The sequence below is a fragment of the Nelumbo nucifera genome, chromosome 1, assembly GCF_055504915.1.
Source record: "Nelumbo nucifera cultivar China Antique chromosome 1, China Antique-T2T, whole genome shotgun sequence".
Classification (NCBI taxonomy): Eukaryota; Viridiplantae; Streptophyta; class Magnoliopsida; order Proteales; family Nelumbonaceae; genus Nelumbo; species Nelumbo nucifera.
In genome coordinates, this window is record NC_142649.1 from 143,977,517 (window position 1) to 143,984,989 (window position 7,473).

A 7,473-nucleotide genomic window follows, 5' to 3' on the forward strand; every position below is an offset into this window, starting at 1 on the left:
CTAACTTGTGGTGCTATATGTAGCAGAGAAATGGAACTTTCAGTATCTTTATACATATTATGCTTTTCTTTCAATGGTATTTGGTTTGATGGGTTAGTTGTTTCTGGACAGACCCCACAAAGGGAAAATCTCATAATACCAGGTTTTAGGCTTCACAATTCTTTCATCTTTCTTTGGCCTATTAATCAAGATTCCAATTTGCATTTTTTCCCTTAGACCTGATTTGTTTGTAGTGTAATTTAATTTGTACTGATGCAAATATATGGAAAATGATTTGTTTGTAAATAGATGTTTATTATTTTTTTATTTCAGTTTTAGCTATCCCACCATCAGAGTCTTTGACAGTATAATGTTACCAGCTCTCACTAGTACACATGCATGGGAGTGCAAATGAAAAAAATGCAAATTCTGGTTTAATTTTATTTTATTCTGCTTCATGTCTTAATTTACTTCATTTGTACTGCAATCAAACAAAATAAGCTAAAATTTGAAAGAATAATAGGTCAGAATTTACACTCAAATCATTTGTATTGCCATAGTTTTGCATCAGTACAAATTTGTTTGCATTGCAACCAAACACAGCCAAAAGAGCATACATCTCATCATAAGAACCCTCAGCTGCAATCATTCCCATGTAATTGAAATACTGCAAAAGAAGGTGGTGGTATTTATTATTGAAACCAAGATTCTAAATATCGATCGACACAGGCTGATACGCCAATAGGGTGTATCAGTCTGTGTCGGTTTTTTTTTATGTTTTATTTATTTTTTTTCTCAAAACCAGTTCAGAGGGGTCAGTTTAAGTTCTGGATACCCTCTGAACCATGGTCTGACCCGATACAACTCCTATAAAGGCATATCGGGAAGCCATCGGCATGATACGGGTCAATGCGTATTGATACTTTGAATCTTGATTGAAACTCTACCAAACTTGAGTGCATTGTCTTCTGAACACAAATGGGGCCATTAAAACAATGTGTGGGGAGGGAACATGAATGAGCTTTTCCATATAACTGGAATGATCATTTTGTATTCCCCAAAGATGTAGGATTAGTTGATACATTTTCAGGGTAAAATCACTGCTTCACTATATATGATCCAACACCATCTATATTCATGAACTGTTGCTTCACTGTAGTGATCCAATCAAAAGTTTATAAGAGCCTTAACGAAAAGTCAGTCTTCAGAAAGAAATAGGCTGATAGAACATCAACACAATAAAAAGGATGCACAATTGAAGGAAAAGCATGAGATGTTCCAAAAATTCTGATAAATCAGGAAAGCAAAAAATTTTCAGAACCCAAATGTTGAATAGGAATAAGAATAGCAAGAAATAACAAACAATCAAGATAAAGTACCTATTTAATATCATCACGGTCAAAATTGCCATGGCTCTAGCAACCGTATATCCCAGCATCTTCGGCATCAAAATCCCTTTTTCTAAACTTCAACCAACATTTGGCCTTGGAAGCACTACTGGGTCTGATTTTAGAACCGGTTTTGCAAGCTCTAAACCATCCCAGCCTCCTCCTGATGGCCAGAAATTGGGAACTGAACTTAGAAAAAGAAGAGGACCCAGAAGTTGATGAAGGTTTATTTAGTTGGATAGAACAGGGGATTGACGCCATTGAAGTTCAAGATTCCAGATAAACAGTTCAAAAATCTGAGCTCTACTTAAACCCGAGAGAGAGAGAGAGAGAGAGAAAGAGAGAGAGGATTTTGAGAGAGGGGAAAGTTGGTCAATGGGATTTTGATTCCCATTGACCAAAAATCCTTTGTTCTTTTTTTCAGATTTATGTGGGGATCAGGGAAAAATTATTTTCCTGGGTATCACTTACCCGGATAAGTGATACCCATCTCCTAGGTGGATAAATAACTTTCCCACCTTGGGGGAAAGTTGCCAACATATGAAAGGGACAAAAGTGCCCTTTGTAATAATGGATTTTTATGAATAAAATGAGCATTGCCTTATTTACATGGGAAATAAAAGAATATGGGTTAATGCACTTACCTCCATAAATCTTTCCTGATAAACAATTACCTGGGTAAGTGTATTTATCCAGGTAATGCGAACGGAGCCTTAAGGCTTGAAACTTTTATCAAGTTGATGGTCAAATCATCCAGTGGAGTTCACTTGAATTTCCTCCTACTGACCCAATGGGATGATGATACCTTTCTTGGTAGGGATGAGAAAAACACTCAAATAGAGGGGGTGCCTATATATCTTGAATCCATGATCTGGACAAAGAGAAGACTTGAAGAGTTTTCAAGGTGGAGAGGAGGATTTCGTGCTCCTTCGCCATTGCCATGAGAAGAGAAACTTCTCCAACTCCAGCACAGGAAGTTACAAAGTGATATTTAACTCTCAGAGATCCATATAACTCGTATATAATATGAAGATAAATGCTTGCTCATATATTCAAAACCTTTAGCCAGAGGTAGGACAAAGAAGCAAACAAACGTTGACAAACTCGTCAGTAAAGTAATACTATAAAAACTCCTATCAAAATCTGAATCAGGAACTTATGGTTGACTGGAAATTCATTGGGAACGGGATTGGATTTAGTGGGAAGTCTGAATCTCCAATGCACCTTTGGTGGCATCTGATTTTAGAGTTATTAAAAACTTCAAAGAGAGTTGATCTCACCCTATTATGGCTACTCCTTCAACCAGAACGCTATCCTTGATCCACGAAATTTAAGATATAAGACGTAAATGAGTTTAGACAAATATTAATGGCGTTCTAGTTCTTATATTTTGGTTGATCAAATGCTGTGGTTGACGAATTTCCTTTTTTTTTTTATATATATCATTAGACAATATATAGAGAACATTGTGTGAGGACTCAGAAAGCCTGCAGATGTGGTATTCACTGGAAAGGGGCAATAAGAACTTATCCTTACCAATGTTTCTTTCTAGCTTAATATTGTAGTCTTCACCACCACCACCATCAGCATCATGTAACTTCTAACCCTTATTACATGAATCATCATCATCATCATCATCTAACTTTCACCATTTCATTGATCTGTTGAATGTCATATGTCCATATCCGCTGATAAATTACAAGTGCTTAAACTGACCTTAGCCCTTCTACCCCCTTCAGCTTATAACAAATGGCTTTTGCTTATGGGTGGGGTGCTCTTGCTTTTATGCATGTGACTGAATCATGCAAGTCTAAATTATTTTATTATATCAACTATTGCAGTTACTCCCAAATTCCTTCAAATAACATTTTTTTATTCATATTCTTTCTAGTTTCTCATTCATCTATCTTAGCATATACATTTTTTCAGGCCTATTTTTTCAGAGATGTTTCTTGACTGCCCAACACTTTATTCTATATAGCATTGTTGACCTTATAATAGTTTTATGAAATCTTCTTTCAATCTAAGTGATATTCGCCTATTACAATTAATAAGACACCAGAATATGGACAACATCCCTCTCAATTTTTTATGAATTGTCAAACCAAGGTACCAAAAAAGGTCACATTGAGTTATTTCTTGCTTAAAAACACAAAAAAAAAGAAAAAAAAAGTTATCTCTTGGCTTTCAATCCTAGGTGTATTTGTTAATTTCAAATTGCATATATTCTGTTTTAATTCTATTTATTTCATAACCTCTTTTTGCCAATGAATTCATCCATAAAATTAATTTTACATTTGATCCTTCATTAATTTCATCAAGTAAAACAATGGAATCTTCTATTAAATAGGTTTAATCAGTTTATTTATGATTATATCCATTGTTAAATTATGAACACTTAAACAGTACAGTAAAAGAAATTAATCTCTGGGACCAATTACTTGCCACGTCCTATATTCGAAAGACTAATAGCACCATTGAAGGGATTCCATTCTATTTTCTGGACCACAAAATAGATTGAAATATTGGCATCAAGTGGCTGTTTTTGGTTGCATTCATCAATTTCACCAAAGTCATTCATGAGGCGTGTGAAAGTTGCAAATCCATTGCATCTAATTTTACATTTGGGAAGGATTTATTTCATGATCCATGAATTTCATCCTAAATCAAGGACAAGAAGCTTCTTGATTCATGTATTGCTCTAGGTTTTTTATTTTTCATGCATGGACGATGTGCCATATTAAAGACCCAATTAGAGGTTAATGGATTTAATGATATGGCACAATATGGAGAGTCTGCCTTTCCACATTTTGAACCTGCACCTCAGTATTTTTTTTTCACAAAGGTGGTGTTTGGAATCGGTGGTGATTCTTGCTCAGAAATCAATGATTTTTTTAATCGGTGATTTTTCAAAAATCACCTTCAATTATTGTTTGGTATCATTACTATCATGTAATCTATTTCTCAAAAATTGGTTATGAACTTTTTTGATAGTGATTATCAAAGGTGATTTTATTTTTTTAATTAGAGTTATTATTCAATGTATTGCACTAGATGTTTTAGATAACGTCTAACAAGCCCGAATGATAAATCCATATCAAATGGCCTAAAATATACAACAGTAGAGATTGCAAAAATTTCTCGAAAATGGTTGCAAAAAACAGGCATAAAATATCACAAGAAAAAAAAAAGAATCAACATATCTTCACATAAAGTAGCATATCCGGTGATTTATGAAGCACCGGCAAAAAATCAGGAATCACAAAAAATGGTGATCCCTCCTTAGGGTTTAGGAATAGTTTTTTCAGTGATTTCCAAAAATCAGGAAAATCGGCCACGACCAAACAAAAAAATTAATCAGCATTTGGGGGAATTGCCAACATGGATCCAACGTGGCACTGATTTTGGAAATTGGCATCGGTTCCAAACATACCCAAAATGGCCATTCTTACTTCTTTAGACTCAAATTAGAGGTGATCATTTTTCGGGCCGGGCTTGCCTAATATATGTATTTCATACATACATACATACACACATACATACACACATATAGTATTATATTATATATAAATGTTATAATATGGATATGGCACTTATGATATATATTATATATAATATTTTGTATTATACAATATACAAATAAATTTATATGGATAATATATGGCATTTAACATAAAATATTATATTATGTAATGTTTAATATATTAAAAGACATAGGCCTGAAGTTAGGCTTGGGCCCAGGCTTATATTTCAAGCCCTGCCCAGCTCGGCCTATGATAAACCCTAGCTCGAACTTGCATTTTCATACTTGCTGGCCCAAGATTTGACCATTCTACCTAGACTTGTTCACAGACTTGTCCAGGCTAGGTTTTGCCTCTTTATTAATAGAAAATGACCAGGCCTAAGTTTATAGCTTAATCTGAATAGATCTACTATAATGTATTACTGACATATTATTAATAATATTATATATATATATATATATATTATATTTTTATTATATATAATACTATTTGACCAGACTGGGGGGAGTTAGGTTTATTTGAGAAAATCCAAAATAGATCCAAAATAATTGAATTTGATATTTAGAGCCCGAGGCCAAACCCACATGATTAAAACTTTGTTTAAGCCTGATATAGAACAAGAGACCGGATCTGCTCCTCATACCGGGTGCCTCACACCAGCCTCACAGACACATCCCACCGTGCATTAGAAAGATCTCCTATACTTATACATACGTTAGAATTCACAGGAAATGTTCTCAATGTATGGTGAGATATGCCTGTGAGGCCAGTGTGAGGTGCCCGATGAGTAGCAGATCCCAATTCATAGAACGGACCAGGCTATGTAATGGCACATTATTACTAAAGCAATCTGTTATAATAATGATATGACATGTTAGAAAAAGTATTCTACTTTCTTCATTTTTCTTTTGTCAATGTGGGGGTATTGCTAGTTGGTAGCACCCCTCCCTCGCTTCCAATTGAAGAAATGTCAAATTATGACAACCAAGGCTCACACTTTTGCACAAAGTTTTATACATACCTACAATTTCTGCATCAATCCACTCTACCAAGAGTTCACATCTCCTCCCTAGTAGGGGCTGCCCCACAACATCCCACAGCACATCCCTGCCGAATATTGATTCTGGTAATATTATTGGGAGATGTTCTTAATACACCACAGGAATATACTGTGGGACATTATGGGGCAGCCCCATCTCCTCTACCAAATACATTTAATTTCCAAATCTGCATTATAAAAGCTGATGTGACAAACAGGAGAAATGAATGCATCATCCTTGTCAATGAGCCGATCAGGTCACGGGCACATGCTAGCTAGATTAAAAGCAATGATCAAATTGGACTTGGTGAGAGAGATTCTTACGTGAACAAATTAATTTTAATTAAAGTTGAAAAAGGTAGCATTTATTTTTACAGAAAAGTAGGTTGTAATCCACTTCAGAATTCTGAAATTACAGCTCCTCATAACTTACTAGTAGCCTCCTATAAATTGTATCCTTCCCGTGGATTCGGCATCAATCCACGGTCAGATTCATCCCACCTGTATCGTGGGACTAAGAATTCTGACTGAACAGTCATTCTCCTTTTTTTTTTTTTTATTGCATTTGCTTGTTAGGCTGTATTCTGTTTTGGGCGGAAAGTGGGAGGATAGAAATTTGACAATCCAGCAGAGCTCTAGTACAGTAATGTTTACCAGTATGATTAGTATTGCAAAATGCAAACAGTTTTGAGAGAAATGAAATTTTTAAAAGACATACCAGGATATGCTTGGAAGAACTAGCATAGAGCAGAATTATTAAGATGCCTATGAAAATTAAATAGGAGGGAAACCTACTGATGAATGTCTGAGAAAACAAAACAAAACAAAGAAACAAACAAACTGATGAATATTATTATTGAAAGAAGTGACTGTGAGGAGCTTGTCCTGATCTTGTCAAAGCAAGTAGCTATAGGTACGTAGTTTTGACAATGATTCTGCCTAGTTAGTTTTTGATACAAGGTATGAAGATTATATTTTGGAAGGATGCTGATTGGGATTTAGTTTTGCCAACAAATTGCAGAATAGCTGCCCACATGATGGCAAAGAATGGTGTGGCCTCTCCACCAAGGAAGGATGGAAGTGGAATGTCTGTTTCTTGATCTTCTTGCAGCTTGTGTTCTTTTTGTTTTCTAGTTTTCTTTTGATTTGTGTGTATCTCTATCTTTAACTCTTTATTTTGTTGAGCTTTTTCTGTGCTGTTGCTTTCTTGGTTGGTTAAAATGAAAGCTTATCTCACCCAAGTATATCCTACGGCTCAGTTAATTGATTGGCTTAAATAAGGTATAAAAACATGCTTCAACAAATTTTATGAAATGATACATTGCAATCTATATATATATATATATTACACATATTATTAAACTTATATGAATCAAAACACAAGAGAATTTATATAAAATGCTTAACGCAAACCAAGGTTCAAAATAGCGATATGCCAATACACCGGTAGTGGCATATTGGGAAGTATTGATAGTTTTTTTTTTAATCTGGTTGAGAGGGGCCGGTTTGAGGTGGTCTGTTCACCCTCTGAATCAATTGAGAC